This window comes from Rhinolophus sinicus, chromosome 5, assembly GCF_057876585.1.
Source record: "Rhinolophus sinicus isolate RSI-liver-muscle chromosome 5, RSI-T2T, whole genome shotgun sequence".
In the NCBI taxonomy this organism is placed as follows: domain Eukaryota; kingdom Metazoa; phylum Chordata; class Mammalia; order Chiroptera; family Rhinolophidae; genus Rhinolophus; species Rhinolophus sinicus.
In genome coordinates this window covers 90,684,308-90,709,733 of record NC_142505.1, presented here as the reverse complement: position 1 = coordinate 90,709,733, position 25,426 = coordinate 90,684,308, and the positions used below count along the sequence as shown (strand labels likewise).

At 48.3% G+C, this 25,426-nt stretch overlaps 1 protein-coding gene and 1 non-coding gene across 2 annotated transcripts in view; one reads left to right on the top strand and one right to left on the bottom strand.

Annotated features, from left to right (window-relative positions):
* Nucleotides 1-25,426, bottom strand: part of SLC36A1 (solute carrier family 36 member 1) — a 217,960-nt gene that overhangs the window by 64,803 nt on the left and 127,731 nt on the right. The gene's annotated exons all lie outside the window — the stretch shown is intronic.
* LOC141567377 (small nucleolar RNA U13) lies at nucleotides 21,739-21,842 on the top strand. The gene has a single exon (XR_012489971.1). It is a non-coding gene; the product is annotated as a small nucleolar RNA U13 (small nucleolar RNA).

Genomic DNA, 25,426 nt, shown 5'->3' with positions numbered 1-25,426 from the left:
CCCTTCTGTAAAACGAGGCATGCTCAGCTCTGCACCTGGTGCCCTGAGTCCGTGCTGGGTCCCAGAAATCAGAAGCCTGTCGCATTTTCCTTTGGCTCCCCTGTGCCCTGGCCCAGAGAGACACTGACTAACTTCTCGCACGTGCATTGGGGCCTTCTCTGCTGCCTAGCACCCCAACCTGCTGCCCTCCCAACACAGCCTCTGGCCACCCTCCCCAGTTTGCATTCCCTTCCCCAGGCTTTGGGAGACACACCACCCTGATGCTGGACCCCTAGCTGGCTATGGGAACTCAGGCACGTCCCTCAAGCCCTCGGATTCCCCATGGAGGAATAGAAGTAACACCATCAGCCATGGACGAGGGTTGTTCGGAGCATTCAATGAGCTGATACATGCAGGGTGCTTAGCACGGTGCCAGGCACCCGGTCAGCTCTCGGTAACTGTGAGCCACGCTTGTAATTGTTATCACTGTGATGCCTTTAAAAGCTAAGCAGAACCAGGGCTCTGGGGAGACAGCACCCTAACTCTTGAGACTGTATGTCTTTGCTTGATTTTCTGTTTTAACATTTTACCACTCTCTCCTCTCTCCTCTGTCCCAAATACCTGATTATCTAGAAACACTGTCCACTTATTTTTTGTCAGTGAAGACATAGTTATATTCCTTCTTTCCTTCAACAAACATCCAAATAGTTAGCCCCCTACCACATCCCAGGCACAACGACCATCAAAACAAAAAAGATGAAGAGGGTCCCTCAAATAGTAGGTTGGTGCAAAAATAATGGCGGTTTTTACAATTTTTCTTTTTAACTTTTAAACCGCAATCACTTTTGTACCATCCGAATGAGTTGCTGTGTAATTCTAACCTAGAAGTGCTCTCTGGATGGCAGAGAGAGGGGAGAGCTCAGGTATCTTAAACTCAGGTCCTCTGCAGGCGTGGGTTGGCCCATCCGACTCCAGATGGGGTATATTTCACATCGGGACAAAATCAGATACTGCAGGAATGTCCATTGCAAGTGTGCTCAGGTGATTTCAGAAGTAGCCGAGGGTGGGGTCTGAGGAAGGCCGAGCTCAGCTATGACAGCAGCTGCAAGTGGGATTGGCTGAGCAACTCTGATGAGTCACTAAGCTCTCTGATCTGGTTAGCTTATTTAACAGGGGCAAGAAAACTGACTTTCCTTGGTCCCGGGCAGAGCTGCAGAGCCCTCCCACAGGAGAGGACTGTTCATGTGTGCCATTATTTACCTGTGAGAGATTCCCTGAGTGCCTGCTCTGTGCTCTGTACGGGGGGGGAAAGATGAACCCATGGCCACTCCTGCAGGCTCATGGTAACAGCCAGTATTTCCTGAGCTCTTACTAGGTTTCAGGCCCTTCACCCACATTAAGTCATTTTACTGTCACAAGAGTCTTATGGTGACAGTTATTATTATCCATGTTTCACAGGCAAAGGAGAGGTTAAGTGACCTGCCCCAAGTTCTCAACACTTTGGCTTCAATCACTGCACCTCTGGGGTGGTCTGGGGACCCATGGGGTGTCCAGAGACCCTGGTACATGGTCCAGCAAGTCAAAATGATTTTCATTATTACTAAGAACTCCCTTGCCTCTTTTACTCTCCTTCTCTCATAAGTGTACAGTGGATTTTTCCAGAAGCTACATGACTTATGATGTCACAAGAGAGGGCTCGGAGAATCCAGGTATCTCCCGCAGAGATTTGCACACATGTAGACAGTGCCACTCTTCTCACTAGGTTTTTCTTCTGAAAATATTTTTCATAAGAGTGTTTTCTGTGACTATGGGATGGGCTTATTGTTGTTTTTAATTGCTAAAAAAACATTCAGAAGGTTCTTCTCAGTTTTCAATTTCTAATAAGATAAAGGGGTCTGGAGACCAAAAAGCTTAAGAACCTCTGTATTATAACGCTAATCAGAAATGCTCCCCGGTCGTTGTAACATGAGTGTACTTCTCCAGGAGCAGCCTGGCAGAGGTGGGGTCCGGGCACTGCTTGCAGAATCGTTGGCACTATTAAGAACGAGACCCCTGCACCATGCCACATGGAGTGATCCAGGTGGGAACCAGCCCCACCACAAATCAGTGCCCGTGATTCGCAGCGTCTGCCCTTGTGACTTGCAACGTGGGAGTTAAATTTTAAATCCCTCTGGGGTTTCTCTTCCTACAGCTTTCTGAGGGCTATGGCATGTCTCTCTTGATCAGACACCTCCTGCAAAATAAGTTTTGTTTCCTGTACAGCCTATATTTCACACAAGGTGTTCACGAACATTCCCTCCAACTTTGGTGACACTCCCTCGAGCCACGTTCGCGTGATATGGAGACAAATAGAAACTGAATGTTGAAAATGATGATAACGATAACATCAGGAATTTGGTGAACGTTGATGACATGGAGACGATGCCAAACCATGGCACATCTGGAGAAAGTTTGTGAAACCTTTTAGGAAATCTGTTGAAGTGTCCATGGCAGGGGAATCTGGACTTCTGGATAGCATTCTCGATTGAATCTTTCATATTCTCTTCTGAATTGTTCTCTTTATCTGAAATTCTGCAGGAAGCTTCTTGGAGGAATTCCAAAGGACGTATAAGTATATATTTGAGAAGAATTTCATTCCAGAAATGTTAAGTTACCATCTGAAACCAACGTGATTCTAACTTTCCATGTTTCTATAAAGGTTTCTTCAAAGGACGAGACCTGTGTGTTTCAGCCATATTGGTTAAATTATTATATTCGTGGGAGGAGTGGTGGGATTAATTCTCTATACAGACTCACCACAGAGCATTCTATAGCATTCTTGGCAACTCAGCTTCATTTGGCTCTGCTTTGAACTTTGCAACCCATTCAGAAGCTTGCCTGGGAGCAGGTCTTGTTTTGGAAACTCACACTGGCACGAAGTCAAAGGCATGAGCTTCAGGCTGACCTGAAAGGGTGTAGTGAGATCACAGATTTCTGCTCTGCTCCTGAATCAAGATATTTCTGTGATCCTGGCTGACCTGTTAGACACTCTAGAGCTTCAGGTCCTCAGTTGTCAAATGGAAAAATAAATCTACCCGTCTTACCCGTCTAGCTTTGTTCTGAGGATCAGATTAGGTGAAATACTTCGACAAACAGAAAGCACTTGTTTCTCTCCTGAGGCCTTTGCACATGCTGTTCTCCCTACCTGGAACCTGCTCTGACCTTTCCCTGTAGCTGTGTAATCCCCAGTGGTTCTAAGGTATGGCTCGCCTGCTCCGGCTACGCTGCTCTACCCCTGCAAGTCCACCTCAGGGCCTTTGCACCTGCCATGCCCTTTGCGTGACGCTCTTCCCTCAGGTAACTGCATGGCTGACTCCCCGATTTCCCTCAGGTCTCTGCTCCAATGCCACCTCCTGAAGCAGGGATATGAATCGCTCTGCCCACTTGGGTAGTATGCACAGTAGGAATCCAGGAGACCAAGGAGGCACCCAGGAGACGCCCAGAGTGAAGAGCCCAGGGTTGAGCAAGTCCCATGGGGTGTGTTTGTCAGGACATCAGGGTGCTGAGAGCAGCAGCCACCGCCTGTCCAAGCTCCATCCCCGGGTGAGGATTGGACCCAGAGCCTGGTTCCTGCAAGTGCTGCACTCACTTTGCCATCACACAGCCGCTGTCGGCTCACCACATGCTAAAAAGTGGCAGTTACTCATGCCACAGGCTTTGCACCAATCAAGTCAGCAAAGAGGGTGGTTAACAAGGTAAATAATCCAAACGCCCAGAGTTATACTGAGGCTTCGCTCTGAAACACGGGGGTGGGAGTTGGGGCAGGAGGGAGCACGGGGTCTCCTCTTCTTTGTTCTCTATGGTCTGAAATCTCTTCCACTCAGCCCACCCTGTTTCTTACTTCACTGACTGTCTTCTTTTTTTTTTTTTTTTTTTCCAGTGGAGGAGGGCATGCGTGCTGGTTCCGAGCATTAGGATTACAGCAGATCAAAGCAAAGTTCCTGCTCTCCTGGAACTGACATTTTAGTCAGATAATCGGTAAACAAATAACTACAACATGCATACTTGCTATGAAGTTGCGGGGTAAAGGGAATAGAGAGCTCCTGGGGGTTGCATGTCCATTCACACAGTGTGTTCAGAGAAGGCCTAGCTGCATGGCCTGGCCTCTGCCTGCCTGGACACCTCACCTCACATGTCTCTCCTTCTTAGTTTGCTTTAGTCCCACTCATCTTCTACCTACTTTCCTGTACACGTCCTGCCCCAGGCCCTTTGCAAGAGCTGTTCCTCTCACAGCCTCAGATTGCTACTTCTTCTTGTCCATGTATCTGCTTATATGAATGATTGACTGGCTTGCATGACTTTGGGCAAATCCAGGTCTCTCTCTGTACCTCCATTTTCCCAGCTGATAAATGGGTAAATGGATTATAAGCTCTACATTCCTCTCCAACACATATGTCTGAGCATTGTACTAGTTATTTAATGAGGTCACAAAAATTTTTGGAGACTCTATTGGTCACTGAGTTCCATGGGCTAGGTAGATAGTGGTGAAAAAATAAGATGGAAATCCTGCCCTCAAGTTGGGGGGGGGGGGGTTTACATTCTAGAAGGAGGAGGCTGACAGACGATTAACATAGAAACAAATAATTTCAGTCACTGGTTGAGTGGTATGACAATAAAAATAAGGGCATGTGATGGAGAGTGAACGATGGGCAGGCTTTGGTTAGAGTGGGTGACTTTGGAGTTGAGACCTAAATGATAATGAGTTGGGACACACATTCCAAGAAGGAGCAGCAATCACAGGGGCCCGGGGAAAGGAACCGGTGAGTCATCTTCCAGGAGTAGAAAGAAGACCTGTGCGGGGGCGGGGGGGGGGGGGGGGATGTCCAGCGGGCAGGAGATAATGGATGAAGGTCCTATTCAGGGGCCGTGGCACAGAGTGTGTTTTCATGCCAAGGACAATGGGACATCCATGGAGGGTTTTAGGAGGAGAGTGACTTACACCTTAGAGCAAATCATTCTAGCTGCTCCTTAGAGAACTGACTAGAGAGGCAAGAGGGGAGGCAGGGAGAATAGCCACCAGGGGAGAAAAGGTGGCGTCTGGGTCAAGGGAGTGGGGCTGTCAAATTGGGGCCGTATGTTTTGGAGGTAGAGCCAAGAACACTCATTGATGGAGTGGATGTGCTCACGAGACAGAGAGAGAGAGAAAGAGAGAGAGAGAGAGAGAGAGAGAGAGAGAGAGAGAGAGAGAGAGAGAGAGAGAGGTATGTGGGACACAGTTAATACATGTCTGATGAATAAACGTGGTTCAGTGATCGCTGCAGGGTGCTAGTTGGCCAACGAGCTCAGCACTGGGATTTGGCCACATCTGAAATGGTAACAGGGCGATCTTTGCATTTCCCACTTGTCATTGCTCTTGAGGGCAGGAGCCATGTGGGTTTTGTCACGTTACCCCTGGCATCTAGCACAATGCCAGGCACAGAGTGTATTCATAACACTTACAAACAGTCCCTTGAGCCTCTGTGTCCCCAGGGACCTCACAGGGAGGCTGGGCAACTGGGCCAAGAAGGCATCCTGGGCTCACAAGCCACACGCTGTGTCACAGTCCCGTGGGTCCGACGATTAACCAATCCCAGTGGGGGAGGCAGTACTGCCACATTGTCATTGTCGCCCCCAGAGCCCTCTTCCTGGTCTCTGCCCCCTCACTGACCGCAGAAGCCCAGGCTCCCAATTTTGATGTAATCTGGCTGCTTTCCCAGCTCAAACACATGCCCATTGCTTAAAATCCACCAGCGGCCTGGACCCCATCCCCATTTTCCTCTGTGAGTCACATACACATTCACAGGGGCCTTTGAGAAACCCAGGAATCTGTTTCATACTAAGGGTTGGATGTCAGTTCCATGGGGAACAGTTAGGGGCAGGGGTACTTTGGGGAGGCAGGGAGGTCTGTATTAATCCAGACTTCTCTCAGTGGAGGGGCACCCCCTCTTTGTCTATGATTAGGGCTGGGACCTTTTTCAGAAGGTCCCCCCAGGATGCCTCCAGAGAGGAAGTGTGCTGCCTCCGAGAGCTTCTCAGGGAAGGCACTCCAGCCCTCACATTCTTGGCTCACCCCAAGTGACTATGCAGGCTTCACCTTGTTCCAGGGCTAATAAGAAAGCACAGCCCCAAGGCACTGGGGTTTTGTATTAAATTTTTAATAGCCACGGTGGGTTTGATCCCACACTCCTGGAAGAATTAGTCACTGCAGGTTCGAGTGAGGAATTTATGGACAGGCCTCAACAATCTGCTTCTAATTTGAGGATGGAAACTTCGATTTAAGAATCCTGAAAGGCAATATGGTATCAAGAAGAAGGCCACGGTTCCCCTCATTCAACAAATGTTAGTAATCTAGGTGGCTGTGCTGGTCCAGGCTCCTTTCCTGTGAGTCTAAAGCTGTGTGATCTGTGGGCCTCAGGCTCCTGACTTGTGAATGGTGGAGTGGGTGGGGCTCCTCCCAGCTCTGACCCCCTGGGTTTGGGTCTATGAAGGACAAGCTGCATCTCCAGCTGCCACTGCGCCCTAGGGGGCCCCCCTTATGGAAAGTTGGCTTTGGAGGCAGAGCAGTTCCTAGAAGCCCAAGCACGCCCTGCCCTGGAAGCCTGCTTGCCCTCCTGCTGCTGGGGGAGGCCTGGAAGGGGTTAAAGTTGGCTCAGCAAGGCAGGAATAGACTCACTCCATCCCCGCCCTCTTTGAGTCCTCTGTGCTTTCTGTTCTCAGGGATTTGCTCAGCTCACTGAGGTTAGGTAAGCCTCCTCGCTGGGCTGGGAGCCATGCCTCTCTGCCCTGTGAGAGGGCGGAAGTGTAGCAACTTGCCCTCGCTCTTCCCCCAGGCAAGAAATCTGAAGCTACCACAAAGGGTGGAGAAAGCTCGGAACCTGAGACAGTGATTCTAGCTGGAGCCAGAAGTGGCTTTAGAAATGGAGTCCAACGAACGCCTTATGCAGATGGGGAGACTGAGGCCAGGAGAGGGGACTTTTCTGAGGTTCACCTAGCGAGTTGGGGACTCATGCAGGTCCCCAGATTCCCAGACCAAATCCTTTCTCTTTGGCGGAACTCTGCAGTTCGGGGACGGTCTTTTGGGCTGAAGCTGTCACGAATGGATCATGCTGGGGTGGGGGGAGAGGAGGAGATCAGAGGAGGGGGCATGATTCCAGGAGTCATGGAAGCAGGAAAAAGGGTCTGAGTCTTTCTTGATGCTTCTTGGGGCTGACTCGCGTCTTGCTGGCACTCACCCCTGCCTTCACTAAGCTGCTCCAGGCGCCCCAAATGTCGACCTCTCCGATCCTCAGATTACAGTTGGCAGGTCTGTTTTTTACCAAGAACCCAACTTGGATGGAGGCACCTTTGTGTAGGGCCCAGTTTTTTTTTTTAAACAGACCTGCCTTGAGCTCCAGCTTTTCTTTTTATTAGCTGTGTGGCCCTGGGCAAGTTGTTTAACTTTTCTGCACCTGAGCTAGCCATCTGTGAAATGGGCGTGCTAATAGTACCTTCTTCACGTTATTGTTGAGATGATCGAGATGACACAGGGCCAGGCCCAAAGTAGGTGCTGGAGAAATGACAGTGTTGCCATCACTCCTCCGCCTTGGGAGATTCCCCATCTTTCTCAGCTAGTTGGTTCTCTCCCTCTGCTTCCTCCTCTTTTCTTTCAGTGCAATGGACCTATTTCTGGGCCTGCCCTCCTCCCAGGGTGCTGTGAAGCCCTAAGAAGACAATGGAGGTAAAGGAGCTTTATAAAGGGCTCTGTGGAACCTGTGGTCCCTCTGGCTAGTTGTCCCACGGCTCCCTGGCTCCTGGACAATCCCCAGGTTGACCAGTTGTCAGTCAGCTCAGGATGCGGTATAAAGGAAACACCCAGAGCCCAGATACACTGGGATTCATCTTAGCCACCTGTGAACTAAATGGCTCTGGGCACATCATTTTACCTAAGACAGCTCTGCCCAGTAGAAAATGGGGCCAGAATCCCTGCTTTTCCTAATTTATAGGCCTGTGTTTAAAATTGCAAAGCTCTGTGCCTTCTCTGTATCCATTCTCCCTTCCTCTGTCCATGATTTTCGTGAGGGATCCAGTCCACTCTAATCTTCAATTTTAACCAGTAGTTTGGGGGCTGCTAATCCAACCTATGCTCCAGTGTTGGGTCTGAGACCCAGCCTTGCCAATCAGAGCCCTGAATTCCCTATGGTCACCGTGATTGGCTCAGGGGTGGGCCTGTTACCCAATCACAGCCAACCAGCATTCATCCTGGAACTTTTGCTTGTAGTCATAGGGAGAAATAACTTACTTGCTTTTCTGCTGGACAAAAGCCTGAGAGAATGAGAGCCTGGAGCTCCCAGGAACCCTAAGGTGGGGAGAATCGACCTGATTATTTAGCAAACATACAGGAAAACAGACAAAAAGTGAAGGGCAGTCTTCAGCCAATGTTGTTTGCAGATTTGGCCCCAGACTTACCTAAGGCCAAACTATTCTTGAACTTCTCAGGAATACAAGTCCATTCATTTTTTAAAACATTTCCTTTCCTTGTTTTTCCTATCAATTCCTCTACCTATTCAATTCTTTATTTTTGCCGAAGCCAGCCTGATTTGGGTTTCCATCATATGCAATCAAAATTTCCAAATTAAGACCAAAAAAAGGGGGAAAAAGCATGCTAAATAGTTACTGGGATAAACAATGTTGGCTGCTGACCCAAGATGCATTTCCCCTTTGTCCTCACTCACCAAACCCTGGATGGGGGGGCGCAGGGAGAGATGGTGTAGCAAGTCCCAGGGGAGGTGTGGTGATTGGCCTAATGATAATGTTTCTTGTTTTCCAGGGTCCCTTGCACTGATGGTAGCCATGTGACCCAATTCTAGACCATGAAACAAGGAGAAATCTTTCGGGAAGGGAAACATAGCCAGCATCCCTCTGTCTCCTTCTTCCTGCCTTGAAAGAGGATGGGATAACTATGAACTGCAGCAGACAATTGTGGCCATGAGGCAGAGGCCCAAAGAACGGCAGTGACACCAGTCCTGACTTTGCTGAGCCACTGAATGCCAACCGCCATCACCCCTGTAACATCCTGAAACAAACACCTATCTGTTTAGGTCACCTTTCCTTGGGTTTTTTGTTATTTGCATCTCAAAGCATTCTTTAGGAATGAATCATTTCACTCATGCAGAACTCAAGTAGCTCTCGGGCAATGCCATTGATCCAAGACTCAGACAAGAAGAGTAGTTAAGAATCAAATAGTCGACATTTATTGAGGAGTTACTATGGCCAGGCAGTGTTAAGTGCTTTAGGTGCATATAACCTTATGTTTAGTTGCAGTAACTTTGTGAGACTGATACTATTCTTAGTCCCATGGTATAGCTCAGGAAACAGAGCCGTGGAAAAATCTGGTTTAGGGTCACATGGCTAATAAACGCGGAACAGAAAGACTTCGAAGTAGCCATGGTGGATTCTGCCATGTCTTTCACTCTGAGGAGAGCCCCCTGCCCAGATGACACATTCATCTTCTACACAATGTGGACGTGTAGTTAACAGATTCCCTGTTATAAGAATAGCGAGAGAAGGGCCCCTGAAATAAGTGACAGCTGACACCGTCAATGAGCAAATATAAAACATGAAAAAGAAAAGCCTGGCTCTTTCAGGGTAGGGACAAATAGTCTAACACATCTTCACAGCCCTTGAGGACACCACTGTATTAAAACTCAGTTCAATCATGAATGCTTTATAATGGCCCTGAGTCATCAAGTGAAGATGAAATCATGCTTAGCCTTGTTTGAGAAGGCAGGGAAGCATGTAGTATATCTAGGGAAGGTTCTTACCTGAAATACCTAAAAAAAAAAAGAAAGTATTTAGCATGTTAATCAGCAATATGTCTGCCCTCCCTGCTCTGCAACCCAGCTCTCTGGAAAAATGAGCTCACAGAATGCTTCCTCCAGCAAAGCCCCAGAGGCCAAGGTGTTAGAGGACTGAATTTTTCATCACCATTTTCTCAGGAAGTTCCCTTCTCAAGCCTATAAATGTCAACCAGTGTGTTTCTAGCAAAGGTGATCTTAATTACAAAGCCTGGGGCTGACCCAGGGGCACTCACAGCGGGGAACGCAGAAACAGCGTGAAAACTTGGTCAGGACCTCTGCTTACTGCCTGAGCCGGGATCAGGGAAAGTTTCACAAGGAGCAGGAAGAAGGATCTGAGAGAAGAAATTGAAATCGATCCAATGTGTAGATGAGCAGAGGCCACTGAACAAAGGACCTGAAGAAGGTGAAAACCATTATGCTGAGACTGGATGTGGCCTTTGATGTCCGGAAATCCAACCTGCTCTTTTAACAGATAGGAAAACGGCGGCCCAGAAAGAGGAAGGGACTTACTCAGGTGACATAGCAAGTTACGGCACAGCTCAAGCTTTGTTCCCTGACTTTAGACCAGGGCGGAGGGGACACCAAGCAAAAGTCTGAGGGTTAGAGAGGTAACTGAGCTAGGAATGAGGTCAACCAGGCCGCAGTTCCTCTCCCACTCCAGGCCGCCTATTTGGGACTTCTGGAGCTTCCCAGAAGCCTCTCTGAGATAGTAATTCAACAGATACTAATTGAGTATCTACTATGTCCTCACAACAGTGAGAAAAATCGGAAGTGGGACTGTCCTCAAGGGACTGCTAGTCAGAGGTAGGGGTTGACATGACAGGTTCTGGACTCATCTGCCTGGGGCCAAGCTTGGGGGGCCCCTTGCTTTCTGCACTTAGACACAGTGGCAAAGATGTTCGTACCAACCCCCACCCAGGCCTAGGCAGAGCGACCTACACAGTCACACAGACACTGCACACACACATACAGACGCAAACACACAGACGTATGTATAGACATGTGTCCATACCGGACACACACACACAAACATGCATACATGTACACACATGAACACACACGCACTCGGCCTTCTTACATTCTTCCCCATAAGCAAACTGCCGTCTCAGCAACATGGAGATGACATCCACTACTCTCTTTCAATAAGAGACTTTTTTAAGGCCGCCTGACCCCAGACCGGGGTGCCTGGGTCCCTCCCCCACACCCCTTCCTGCTGCAGGTATTGGCTGAGTAGAGGCCAGAACCCAGGCCAGGAGTCACTCTTGCCTGATTCACTCGGCTCCTGGCTGCAGAACTTCCTCTTTCCTGCTCAGCGCCTGCTCAGCGCTGCTTCCCAGGGCACAGCGCCCTGAGTTCTGCCCTGACTCATCCTGCCTTAGCACAATGCAGAGGCCTGTGGTTTGCACAAGTTGGGGCATGACCTAAGGTGGGAATGGGTTATTATCGTGGGAGTGGGGGGGTCACTATGAGGTAAAGGACCAGGAAGAGCAGTGGGTGTGTCTTGCAGGGGCCCAAGGAATATGTACCAATCAGTCCTGCAGGAAAGCTGGCTGATGGGGGCAGAGAGGGGGACCTAGCAGTACCCCCAGGATGGTCTGCAGTTAGGCTCCCCCTCACACTGGAGCTACTGGGCCCCACTCTGCCCCTCCTCCTGCTGCATTCTCCCCCTGGGAACAAGAGTCTGTGGAGCCAAGGGGATGGCTCACCCCGAGCCTGTGACCACACTTCCTGATCACAATCTGGGTACCCAAGATCTTGATTTCCTGCTCACAGGCCCCCAGCCAGCTTCCGAGGCCTGTGCAGCGGGCCTCTGCCAGGTGTCTTCCTCCAAGGGCAGGCTGTGTACACCAGGGGGGCGTGCGGGGGAGCGAGTTGGTGCTGTTTGCTGGGCAGGAGTTAGGGTGTTGTGAGTAGAGCTTGGGCTGAGCTGTAAGCACCTTCCTTGTGGGAAGGGAAGGGGTAGGAAGGGAAGGCAGGTGGGCCGCAGCCATGGGGCCCCTCATTTGTACTCTTGCTTGGTGCCCTGCAATACTGGGGTGGACATGACTGAAGCCACTCGGTGCTGGCACAAGGATGTGGAAGCCGTCTGAAAGGGATATGCCAAGCTGAATTCCTATTCTAAGGGCAGAAGCATGGTACCAGATATCAGAGAATCTGGGTTCTGGCCAAGTTCTGCCAACAAGTCCCACTGGATAAGAGTGTAGGCTCTGGGATCACCAGCTACCTGGGTTTCAAAACTCCAGGGATTCCTAGCTGTGGGACCCCAGACAAGATCCCTTCCGTGAGCCTCAGGTTTCTTATTTGTCACTGGAGACCAGGAACTGCCTCTACCTCACATTGAATGGTAACGTGCTCAGCACAGTGGCTGGGACACAACAAAATACGTGATTAATTAGCATGATTATCTGTGACCTTGGTAAGTCCTTTGCTTTCTCTGAGTCTCAACTCCCTTTCAGGGAAGGGAGAATGATGCTAAATTCAATGAAACTGTAAAGTTTTTTCAGACGCTCTTAGAGCAGGATGAGGTCTGAGGGAGATGTCTCTCGGTGTGCTGAAAGCCCCATGGAGAGAGCACGGCAAGCACACTGCCCTCTCCCAGCACCAGTCCTCTTCTCTCACTGATGGTTTAGACCTGCAGATCCTCGTCAAAGCGCTTGAAGAGGAAAATGGTTCTCAGAAAACCATATTCCCTCCCACCCCAGGGCCTTTGCACATGCTGGTTCCTTTGCTGGGAACACTTGTTTTTTCACTTCTCACCAGTTAACTTCCATTTATGTGTCAGATCCTAAATGAAATATCACTTCCTCAGGAAAGCTCAGATTCTCAGTTACAGGCTCTCATTGTTCCTTGTATCTATTCCTGTCTATAATTATATATCTACGTAGGTGAGCATTGGATGCCACTTCCTCCAAGAGGCCTTCCTTTCAACCCTGTCGAAGGTTAGTGCCCTCTGGTGTGCTCCCAAAGCCCCCTGCACTTTGCAGTTCACATTTCATCTTTGAAATCTTTGTACTTCATCTTTGAGGGGTGGATGAAATATTATCTCATCATGGAAGCACTAGGTCAAGACAGGCTCCCCTGCTGCATATTCCTTACTCTCCTTTCATAAAATGCATCGCACTTGTCAGACTTGTCATGACTTATTCAATATCTGTCTTCTCTCACCAGAACAGGAACTTCCCGAGGCAGGAACATACTTGTCTTATCCATAGTTGTATCCCCGGCATTCAGAACAGTGCTTAGTACATTGAAAGAATTAATAGCTAAGTGTCTATCCTTTCCCCTCTGCAAACACTCACTCACACTCTCTCACAAACCTGCTTTTATCCTCAGTGCCTAAGACAGCGCCAGGCACATGGTAAAATTCTCGGTTAGCACTTGTGAAAGGAAGGAATGAATAAGCGAGTCTCCTCTATAGAGTTGAAGCTCGGGGAGGCCAGGGATGTCTTCAAGATGCTGTTTTCCATTTTTTTGGTGTGAAAACGGGCTCAAGTGAGGCCCCCAGAGAAATGTTCCTGTTACAGGACCAGATCGCCTGACTTTTCCTCCAGGCAGATACAGCAGGGTGCCCACATCCACACTTACCAACTGTTTACAACCTGCCTGATTCTCCCATCCAGCCCCAACCATTCTCGCCAATCATTTTCCACAACTTCCTCGCAACCTTGGGAATCAGCCACGGAGGTCTCCCACGGTCCCCTGAAGCCACTTCTTTCTCTTCATTGTTCAATAGCCCACGGACAGCCCCATGGAATAGGGGAAGGAGGAGATAGCTGCACAAGTTCAGGGGGCTAGGAGGAAACTTCACTGAAACACTGACATTTGAGCCCCGTCTTAAAGGGTGGGTATTATCTAGACAGGCTGCAAAGTAGAACACAGCAAGGGAAGAAAGGCATTTCAGACAGAGAGAATGGTGAGCAAAAGCTCAAAGCAGAACAAGCTGAAAGTTCTGGCATTGTGGCCACTCCTCGAAAAACACTGGAATCCAGCATTATGGGAATAGCAGAAGGACTGCAAGGCCGGAAGACACTGTGGACTGGGAATCGTTTTAGAGAAAGGAAGTAGGGGAATCATCAGCCATAGGAACCTTAAGATGTGGCCATTCCTTTGAAAGAGACCACTGTGCAACCACGCATGGTTGCCTTTCCTGGACCTCTGTCTCTGGAACTACGAAATGCATGTTTTGGACGAGGTGATCTCTCCAACTCTTTCCAGCTCTGAAGTCCTGTGACTGAAACTGGAGTCTCCCCTTGGCTTCTCGTTCCAATTTTGGGCCAGCCCCAGGACTTGTGACCAGATATGAGGTCAGTCTTGCAGATTTCAAGACAACTAGGGCTCTGTCTGGAGAGCCGGTGCCCATTTCCTGTGCCGGGGTTTTATCCTTGTGTGTGGTATGGCTGGCTGTCCCCGTGTCCGTGGTGTCACTTGCCCCTACCAGCCTTTTGTCCACTAGGCTCCTGGAACACCCCCGCAGCTTGGCCAGGGGGAAAGTGGCACAGCAGGTCAGGGAGGGGAGGTGGGCGAAAGGGGGCGTGTGGAGCCCTGGCAGGGCATTGCGGACACCCTGATGGTCGCTGGCTCAATGGCCCAGGCTTCCGTCTTCCTTTCCTATACCCCCATATGTTTCTTGCAGCCAACAATTTTGGAATGAGTCAGACCTGGCTTTGAATTCCCTCCCTGAACTAGCTGTAGGCATTTGACCTAGTTAGTTTACTTGTTTGTTTACTAGTTATTTCATTTGTTCATTAGCTCAACTCGCTCATCGGTTTGTCCATTCATGCGTTATTCAATAGATGTTTATTGAATACCTACTATGTGTCCACACAATGTAAGGGATGCAGGGGTTGACAAGCTGCCTTCGTCACTGCTGTCATGATACAGGAGGTGATGGAAGTGTTGGCCTACGCGTCCCACCTGATAGCCATGAAACCCCCATGGCAATCGAGCATTTGCAACCTGGCTACGGTGACTGAGGATCTCCGTTTTGAATTTTATTTAATTTTTATTTGAATTTAAATTTAAAAACAGTACGTGGTTCACTTTTAAGTATGCCTGAAATAACTCAGGGAATGGAGCTACTTTTGCAAATTTTGTGAAATCCATATGCTGATCAAATATTGATGACGAAAATTTAGCAGTTGAGTCAAGATGTGCTAAATATATATAAAAACACATTGGATTGTAAAGTGTTAGAAAAAAAGAATGAAACATATCTCACTAATAAATGTTTAAGTATTGATTATATGTTGGAAATGATAACATTTGGGATATATTGAATTCAATAAAAATATATTACCAGAAGGAATCTCACCTGCGTCTTTTTATTTTTATAATGTGGCTCCTGCAAACTTAAAATCACACATGTGCCTCACATGACTTTTCTTTTGGACAGTGTCATATTAGGCAGTTAAACAAGCAGTTACGATGTGAACTCACAAGATTGTAGCGAGCATTACATGAGATACCACATGTAAAGCGCTTAGCTCAGGGTAAGTAAGTACTCAGTCAATATTAGCTACACCTGAACATCAGACAGTGGGCTGTACCCCAAATCACTCCTTTCCCTCACCTTGGCAGTGGTGCCTCTCTTGGGGACAAGATCTGGGTCCCCTTGCTGAGGGTGACTTTTTTCCGAGGAGTCTCTTGGGCCTTTTATGCAAATAGGGTCTTCATATCCTATCTCTCAGTCCTTCAGATATTCCAAGATATATCTGTTACAACATGGGCCTGGGGGCCCCTCACTACCCCCCTCGATGCACCATCATTGTGTTCCATCTTTCTCTTCCTCCCTAGCAGTGTATACTCGCTGCCCTACCTCAACATCTGTACTTGCCAGGACTTTCTAAGTCACTTTTGGATTTCACAGAGTGATAAAATTTCTCACAATTTTGGGGGCCCAATATAGCACTTGTTTTTTCCAAATAAGGTCATTTAAAAATTTTAATTACTGTCTTCCATCACTTTATTTCAAAGAGAAAGAACTCTTTTAAAAGTGAGACCTATTTTTTTTTTTTGGCAGAATTTGATAAGCTAATTCTAAAATTCATATGGAAACACAAGGGACCCAGAAAAGCCAAAAACAATCTTGCAAAAAGAAGAGCAAAGTTGAAGAACTCATGCTTCTTGATTTCAAAACTCTCTACAAAGCTATAGTAATCAAAACAGTGTGGTACTAGCATAAGAATAGACATATAGGTCAATGGAAGAAACAGGAGAGTCCAGAAATAAACTCTTACATTTGTGTTCAATTGATTTTGACAAGGGTGTCAAGATAATTCAAAAGGGAAAAAAGAGTCTTCTTAACAAATGGTGCTGGGAAAACTGAATATGCAGATGCAAAAGATGATTTGGACCCCTATTTCATCATGTACAAAACTTAGCTCAATACAGACCATAGATCTAAATTGAAGACCTATAAACTCTTAGGAAATATAGGACTAAATCTTTGCAACTGTGGATTAGGTAGTGATTTCCTAGATACAACATCTAAAGCACAAGCAATAAAAGAAAAAAAATTGACAAGTTGAACAGCCTCAAAATTAAAAACTTTTGTGTTTTCAATGACATCAACCAAATGGAAGGACAACCCACAGAATGGGAAAACATATTTGCAAATTATATATGTGATAAGGAAGTTGTATCCAAAATACATAAAAAATAAACAACCCAATTAAAAAATGGGCGAAGGGTTGAATAGAGACATTTCTCCAAAGATGATACACAAATGGTTAACGAGCACATGAAAAGATGCTCAACATCACTACTCATTAGGGAAATGCAAATCAAAACCACAATGCGATACCATTTTACACCTACGAAGATGGCTATAATCAAGAAGACATTATCACAAGTGTGGGCAAGGATGTAGAAAATTGGAACCCTCAGCCACTGCTGGTGAGATTGTAAATTGGCTGCTTTGGGAGACAGTTTGGCAATTCTTCAAAATGTTAAGGATAGAGTTTTACCATATGACCCAGCCGTTCTACTCTTATGTATCTACACAAAAGAAATAAAAACACATATCCACAAAAAAACAAAAAAACACCCTCATACACAAATATTCATAGCAGCATTATTCCTAAGAGCTGAAAAAATAGAAAAAGCCCAAATGTCCAGCAACTGAGGAATGGATAAACAAAGTGGGGTATACCCACACAATGGAATTTTATTTAGCTATAGAAAGGAGTGAAATACTGATACATGCTACCATATGGATGAAGCTCAAAAAATATTATGCTCAGTGAAAGAAGCCAGTAACAAAAGAGTACATATAGTATGATTCCATTTATTTGAAACGTCCGGAATAGGCTAATCTACAGAGACAGAAAGTAGATTCATGGTTGGTAGGGGCTGGAGGTAAGTGATGGGCGTTGGGGAGTGACTGCTCATGGGTGATGAGGTTTCTTCTTGGCATGGTGAAAATGTTCTATAATTAGATTTTGGCAACTGTTGCCCAACTCTGTACATGAACGGAAAGCCATTGACTTCTATACTTTAAACGGGTGAACTTAACATTATGTCAATTCTATCTCAATAAAGCTATGAAACATAGAAGTGGGCCCTAGGACAGACAGCATATTGGTTAAGAGTGCAGAGTTGTATTGTCCCAAGGTCTTCACCGTGAGTCCCGGCTCTGCTGCTTTCCAGCTGTGGGACCTCAGACAAAGCAGTGGACTGCGCTGAGCCTCAGTTTCCTAAACTACCTGGGGATGTTGTGAGGACCCACCAAGAACATCTGTGTAAGGTGTCGGGATGTAGTGAGTGCTGAAAAATCACCAGGCATCTTTACTGTTAGGTAGGTTGTCATCTCTGATTCGAGGACAGTCCTTTACATGAAACAAAGGGACCTTTATGAAAAGTCCCACTGGCTTGTACTTCTTTTTCTCACTTTGTGAAAACTAGCGAACGCTTCTTAACGGGCCAGCATCCCCTCCAAGGCAGCAGGGAGCTGCCCACCCATCATCCCTCCTGATGAGAAGGAGACTGACAGCTAGGGCTAGAAAATTTTTAGGGATCAGCTACTCCAGTCCTTTCCAAACACATTTTAGGAGTGGAATCAGTCTTCACATGAAATTAAAATACTAATAATCATAATAACGGCTAATGACTATTGAGCTTTTACCATAAGCCCAGTACTATGTTAAGCATCTCACGTGCGTGCATTATCTCCGTCATAACCCGCCAGGCACTCTGGGCTCCAGTGTTAGGAAGTAACGGCGCCTGCAAGAGCCTGTCAGGTTAATACAAAACACCTGTACTCTTAAGCAAAGGAGGGTTACAAGTGACGATTCAGGGACCTGACTGCAAGCATCCCAGCTCAGAGCCTAGATCAGTTATTTAATAGCTCAGAGCCTCGGTGTCCTCAACTGTAAAATCGAGATACAAGTACTACTCGGGGTTATTGCACTGAGCACTTTGCGTGCATCACCACGTGTAATCCACCCAACAATCCGTGAGGGCTCAGCGTTTCTTTTCATTATCACCTGCTTCTGAAGAAATCCAGAGTGTGAAACAGCTCCCAGCAGGGCCATTCTGGTTGAAAAGAGTGGGGTCTCACTTCTATCTGTCTTGTGTACCTTCTGCTGCCCCTTCCCCCAAAGCAGCCCCTAAGAACCCCTCTTTGAGACTGCAGGGCTCCTGGAAGCATAATTTGAAACCAGTCTTTGGCCCATCCTCATTCACTGCACAGAGAGAACTGAGGCGGAGAGAGGGGAGGATACCCGGCCAAGGTCACCCAGCCACTCAGGGGCACAGAGGCCTAGAACCCTGGTTCTCGGACTCCTGACCTGACTGTTGCTGCCACAGTTGGGGTCCCCAGGTCTCCCGTTGCCTCAGAGGAGGTTGTACTGCTGCCAGAACTCCCAGGTTGGGCTCCTGCCCCTCCCCCAGTCTGGGGATAATCCTTTAATGAATTAAGTGGAGCAATTATGGCGGGGGAGAAGGAGGCTTTGTTAACTTTTTGGTAACCAACTGGCATCTCGCAGTCTCATTTACTGTCAGTTGAGTATTTAGAGATAAATGCTCATACTTTCCACATCTTCACCAGAATTTCCTCCCCTACCGCTTTCCCCCTCAATCCGCGCCAACACGCCCTGTGGGGCAATGGGGGTGACGTGGTGAACAAGACCCGCACAGCGCCCCCTCTCGTGCAGCTTCCGTCCAGTACCGCAAACAGCCACGAACCAAGCAAAAACCAGAACAAAACCAAGAAGATAAATACCTCAAGGTATCTTCCCGTCTGGCGTTCTCTCGGTGCAGAGTGGAGGAAGGGGTTGGGGCTTGGACGGAGCAAAGAACACGGCCCGGCAGCTGCTCTTCCTTCCGCCCGGAATGTTTCTTCTCGGGTCTGCGTGGCTGGCTCCTTCTCACTCAGGGTCCCCTCACGGGGTCACCTGGTCAGCGCGGCCTTCCCTGACCACCCTACTGGAGCAGTTCCCAGCGACTCTGGCCCTCTCTCGGCTTTATTTTCTCTAGAGAACACAGCTTGCTCAAATCATCCAATTGATTGACCTGCTGATGTTTCTGTTCTGCCTCCTCCCCCCAATGGAAGTTCTGGAAGGCAGGGGCTGGGTCTTGCTCTCCACTGCACTCCCGTCACCCAGAGCAGTGCTTGGCCTCTGCCAGGGGCTCCACAGTGTTTGCTGACTGAGTGAGTGAAGGACCGGATGGAAGCGTAAAACGCAAAGAAGTGGAAGCTGGGAAAGGATTCTAGTTCCACTTCTGTCACTACTTGCGCGACCTTGCCCTGGGACCTTGGGCAAGTTGCTCACCCTCTCCGGTTAACCTCATTTTCTTCCATAGCAAAATGAAAAACTGAGAATTAGCATCTTTTCGTGTGTGTGCTCACATCTCCCCATGATGATTTCACACTGAAATACAAATTCGTCTTTAGACCTTTGTGTCAGGCACTGAGCGGTAAAGCTGCACAGGTGCTTCCAAGGAGCAGCCAGGGCGGAGCCCAAGTGCTCTCAGCAGCCCCGGGGCTCTGTGGGTGCTGAGCGGTGCTGCTTCTCCTGCACGGCCCGCATGGCTCCATGCCTGGGACGTCAGCTTAGGCGTTAGGGTGGCCTCCATCTGGGCAGCAGCCAGAAGGGAGGAGAAACAAGAACCACTTATCTGCGTCCCTTATCCCTGGGTTTTCAAGGATCCCAGTAGCAGCCTGGTGAAAGCTGGAGGGCTTAGCTGGAAATCCTCAGGCAATTGGAGGGGCTCGTGTCTGGGATCTGCTGAGGAGTCTGAAATCTCCAAGCCGAGGGCCATGGAGAGGTCCTTGGGGCCACTTCCTTGCCCCTGGGCAGGAGGCTCCGGCAGGGGCCCTGGAACAGGCAGCAGGAGAGCCGGGTTCGAGTCTCAACTGTGCTGGACCCCAACCAGTGAACCTGGGCAAACAACAGCTGCAAAATGAAGATATTGATTGCACAGTCACTGGGGGCATGGCACCGAGCTGGGTATCCTCAACCTGGGCACATCCAAGAACTCTGATTTAGAGGACAGAAGTGAGACCCCAGAATCTGCATTTCTCAGGGGCCATCCAAGTGAGTCTGCTATCTGTGGGCTCTGGATATTGCCCCTGAGCCTGAGATAGCAAGGCGAGTCTGAAGAGGGAAGCAGAGCTGAGCACCACAGCAGAAGGTGCTGTGTCAGGGAGGAGAGAGTGGCATGCTTTGGATGGGGAGACAAAAGTGAGTAAGCCAGACAGCGACCTCAGGCAGCCCCCACACATCAGGCCCTCAGTTTGCTCAGCCGGGACTTGATGAGGTAGGACCTACTATTGTGTAATATGAAGCCCAGCACCTACATCCACTCCTCTACCAGTCGCTCTTATGTACCGGTTCGGAACCTCCTGCATGGTCCTATTACTGTGTATCTAGAACAGAGGAGTCCTGTAGATTTTCTTATAACCACTGTCCTCTGACAACTTTATGCAGCGCTCTCGCTCATCTATTTCAGGCAATTCTCACGATTGCCTGGGGCAGGGGGCCGGCTACACTGATCATCCCTGTTTTCAGCACGAAAGCCTGATGGTTACATGGCCAGTAAGAGTCAGCAAGCCAAAGGGCCCCAAACCAAACTGGGACATCTGACCTGAAATCCAATGATCCTGGACCAAGACCATCTGTCTGTCTCCCTGCTTGCCTATCCATCCGTCCATCATCCAACCATCTACCCATCCGTGTGTCCATCCATGCATTGCTAACTTACTTTCATACATTTATTTCTGTCTGTTATCTGTTTAACACATACTCATCATGATTTGGTCTCTATAACAATCTGTCTATTCAATGTAGCAAACATTTATTCAGAGCCTGCCATGTATCACGTGCTCTCCCGTGTAGCTCCTGCTTCCACTCTCTAGAGACCTCATCTTCTACTGATGCTTTCTCCTCTGACCTCTTTGCAGGACCCTTAGTCTGTGTGACCCCGATCTCCACTTGCCTCTCTCCTTACTCACACTCTTCCCTAATCACTCGGGAATGAGCCCTCATCCTCTCTTGATGGCCTTGACCTGGTTCCATTTCTGCTCTGTTCTGGACTCCAGGGGAATATTGATTGAACGAGTGACTAGACCCCCCAGCGAGGCTGTTTGCAATTCAAAGGCAAGGACTCTGTCTTTTCTAGGGTTCCATTGCCCTCAGTTCCCAGTCTAGGGCCATGCACGTGGTAGGAAGCATTTTGTTCCCACGGGTTGACTTGAATTCGCAGCCCTTGAGAGTTGGAACAGACTTTTCAACTTTTATTAATTCAATAAATCTTGCATAGATTTGCTCACTAGATGCTCTTTCCAAGCATAGAAACTGTGTTTCCCTGAAAATAAGACCTAGCCAGACAATCAGCTCTAATGCGTCTTTGGAGCAAAAATTAATATAAGACCCGGTCTTATTTTACTATAATATAAGACCGGGTCTTCCTTTTGTAGTTCATAAGTGTGATGATTGGGTGTTCACGCTCTTGTGTGAGATGTGCCTCCCACAAACCTTGTTACGACATCGGCACATTACCCGTCTGACGTGAAAAACAACAAACAAACAAACAAAAGACCGGGTCTTATATAATAAAATATCAGACTGAGTCTTATATAAGACTGGGTCGTATATAAGACCCGGTATAATATAATATAATATAATATAATATAATATAATATAATATAATATAATATAATATAATATAATATAATATAATATAATATAATACTGGGTCTTATATTAATTTTTGCTCCAAAAGATGCATTAGAGCTGATTGTCTGGCTAGGGCTTATTTTCGGAGAAACACAGAATTAATGTGTACAACCTTGCTTTACAGCTAGGAGAAGGAAGCCCTGAGAAGGGCTTGCTCGAGGTCCCACAGCTGTGGCAGAGCCTTGAGGACAGTGAAGAGAACGTCAGTGCTCTGGACCCAGACAGCTCCTGAGCTCCCCACGGAGCCAGGTGGTGTGCGCTTCAAGTTCCCCAAGAGAAGAGGGACTGGGAAACTACAGGCTGCCTCACCAAGTCAAACCAGTCAGGCCCCAGCAAGAGCCAAGGGGAGCTCTCGTCTCTGGGTGTAGGAAGAGCCTGAGTCAGCCTCGCCTGCACAGATGACATCAGGGTGACCAGGGCCTGGCAGGAGAGGGAGGGAATGGCCCTGAGAGTTCTAAGGGAAGGGAAGTGGGGCCCCTGGCTGGATCCCAGAAGACCACACGCTTGATAGGGAATAGCTGAGCAGTAGAGTCCAGCTCCCAGTGCCAAGGACGCTCCAATTAGGCCCTCCTCGCTGGGAAATATCCTGCTGGCCCTGCCCCTACCCTGTGTTAAAATCAGACCCATAACATATGATGTCAGAAGTCTTCAAACGTGAGTGGGCCCCAGAGTGACCCAGGGAACTGGAAGCATAGAGTGGACTCCATGAAAAAACCCTGAGACACACTGTTGAGTGAAAATTTGCAGAATGACACGAAAGATACTTTTTAACAACCACCACCCACCAAACAAACAAAAACCCCAAATGCTATATATTTCCTACTGGTGTGTTTATGTATGAATATAAATATCTAGAAAGGTTACACACCTAAATGATTATATTGGTTGCCTTTGGGGAAGGTATTGGTGGTGGCGGCAAATAAGGTTTTAGCCTTAAATATAATGTTTTATTATTTAATAAGGAAAATGTATCATGCATTATTTGTGTAAATACAACATTTAAATAAAAATATTTCTCCAGAATGTTCACCCATTTTATCTGGTTGGAAGTTTGAAAATCTTGATTTTAGCAAAGTTTTGGGGGGCTTCTGTGGAGCTGATCCATGAACTGCACTTTGAGAAAAGCTCGTCAAGTCCACCATTGTACAGATGAGTAATTTGAGAGTCAGAGAGGGTAAGGAACTTGCCTAAGGTCACACAGCAGGGTAGTGACTGAGTTGGGACTAGAGCCCAGGATGTTGTACACAGTGACACAAAAAGGAGGTCCACTAGGAGAGCGGAGAAGGAGGAGGGCTGTCCAGAGCCAGAGTGTGAGAGGCTGGGGCTCCATGTATCGTTGCGCTAGGCCAGTCAGCAGCCTCTGTGAGAGGAGGAGGCTCAAGGACGGTGGGGGGTGGGGTTAGGGGGTGGGGGTGGGGGGAAGAACGGGCAAATATTGCCTGTCTTTCTAGACTTCTTTGAGCTGCTTTGTTTTCAGCCCTTTTCCCTTCCTGGACTCCCCTGCCTTTGTGGAGTTTGCCTCCGAGCCCGTCCTGTTTCCCGCTGTGGCTCCCTTAGGACGGCTTTGTTGCAGGGTGACGGTGAGCAAACCCTTCCCTCTCTTGACTTCAGCGTCCGTATCTATCATCTATACAATGGATTGAATCAGTGGCTCCCAAGCCTGGTTTTGCACCCTCTTGGAGGCTCATTTAAAAATGCAGTCCTGGGCCCCTCCATGATGGGGGGTGGGGCCTAGAATGTGCATTTTTAACACCCCCTTCCCCCTCCCACCAGAGGATCCTTACTAAGTCTGAAGTTAGACAGTTACTGAACCACTAGTCTTTTTTCCCTGAGCAACCTTCCCTGAGCCCGAGGCCTGGCCTTAGCTTGAGGCGCTGAGGAATCCAGAGAGGCCAGCAATCCCTGCTCCCAGGAGACCCTGGCCTCTCTCCCTGTGGCCCTTGTCTAGGCAGAGGTTCTGGGGTTTCCTCCCTCAGGGCCATCCTCTTTCTAGCCAGGGCAGAATGTCTGGAATGTGGCTGCCGAGGGATACAGGACTGGTCGGGCTGCCAGGGCTGCCTCCGGAATTCAGGCAGCAGGAAGCAGACCTCTGTCCCTGAGGACCGCTGCCCTGCTGGCCCTAAAATGACCCAGCAGGACCCACGTACTGAGGGAGGGAAGGCGGGCGGGCATGGGGTCCTGAATCGGCCAGCAAATCTCACTAGGCCTCAGTTTCTTCATCTGTAAAATCATGTCTGACTTCTCCACACGTGTGACATTGTGACACTTGCAAAGCAATTTGGCATCTATCCATCCTCTGCACCTATTACATGAAGAACTGGAGAAAATTCATAGATGAAACAGACTCCAAACTGAACCAGAAAACTACAATGTTTTTGCTTCAGGCATAGTGCTTAGTGTTTTACTGATTTGTCACCATTTTTAATCATGACAATCCCTGCAAGATAAGAACTGTTACCACCTTCATTTGGCAGATGAGGAAACTGTTTCCCAGAGGGATTAAGTAACTTTCCAAGGCCACACAGCTACAAGATGGGTTTGAATCCAGCTGTCTAACTTCAAGTCCAACCCTCACCCTGTACTCCACCCCACCTCCTGCCCCAGGACCACCCAGTGATATCCTGCCCTGACCTCCCGGTGAGACTGGAACAGAGCAACCTGAGCTCTGCAAGGGCACAGAATCCCCAGCAGTTCATGGGGAGGCACGCTGAGGGAGATGAGCAGACACTCCTGAGCAGGTAACCGTGTGAGGGGCCAGGTAGGTGTGGGACAGATGGCAGTCTGGGTAGAGACCCGGCATGAGCGGGAGCTGGGGGGCAGTAGGCCGGCGGGTCTGCAGCGGTAGAACCGGCTGCATCACCTGAGGTCCCAGGGCAAAACGACAATGTGGGAACCTGACTCAGAAGTTAGATTTGCAAAACAGAGACAGCAGAGCATTACATTCGTGTGCAAGGCCTTTCCAGTTGCACCTGGTACGCTCCTGGATCCAAATCCCGAGATTTGGTTGGAGCGTAACATTAGGGTGGAGGCTAAACATGCAGGTTTTGGAGATAGAGAAACTTAGTCCACATCCTGGCTCTACATCCGAAGGGTAGGATGACCTTGGACAGGTCATTTAAACCTCTGACTCTCAGTTCCTTCCTCAGCAAAATGACAATGTAATAATCATACCTCAGCAGGGCAGCTATTTGAGGACTAAATGAAATGATGCTTAGCCTAGTTCTTCAATTAGAACAAATGTTAGTTATGACTACAATTGTCATTGTTGTTACTATGCAATAGGGAGAAATGGGAGATGATGCTAGAACTGTAGCTCGTGGTTGTGGAGAAGGGGACCTGGGACGGGTACTGGTTCCCTGGACCAGGGCTTCCTCAAAGCCCCAAGTCTAGGGGCAGTTATGGGGGGGATAACATCAG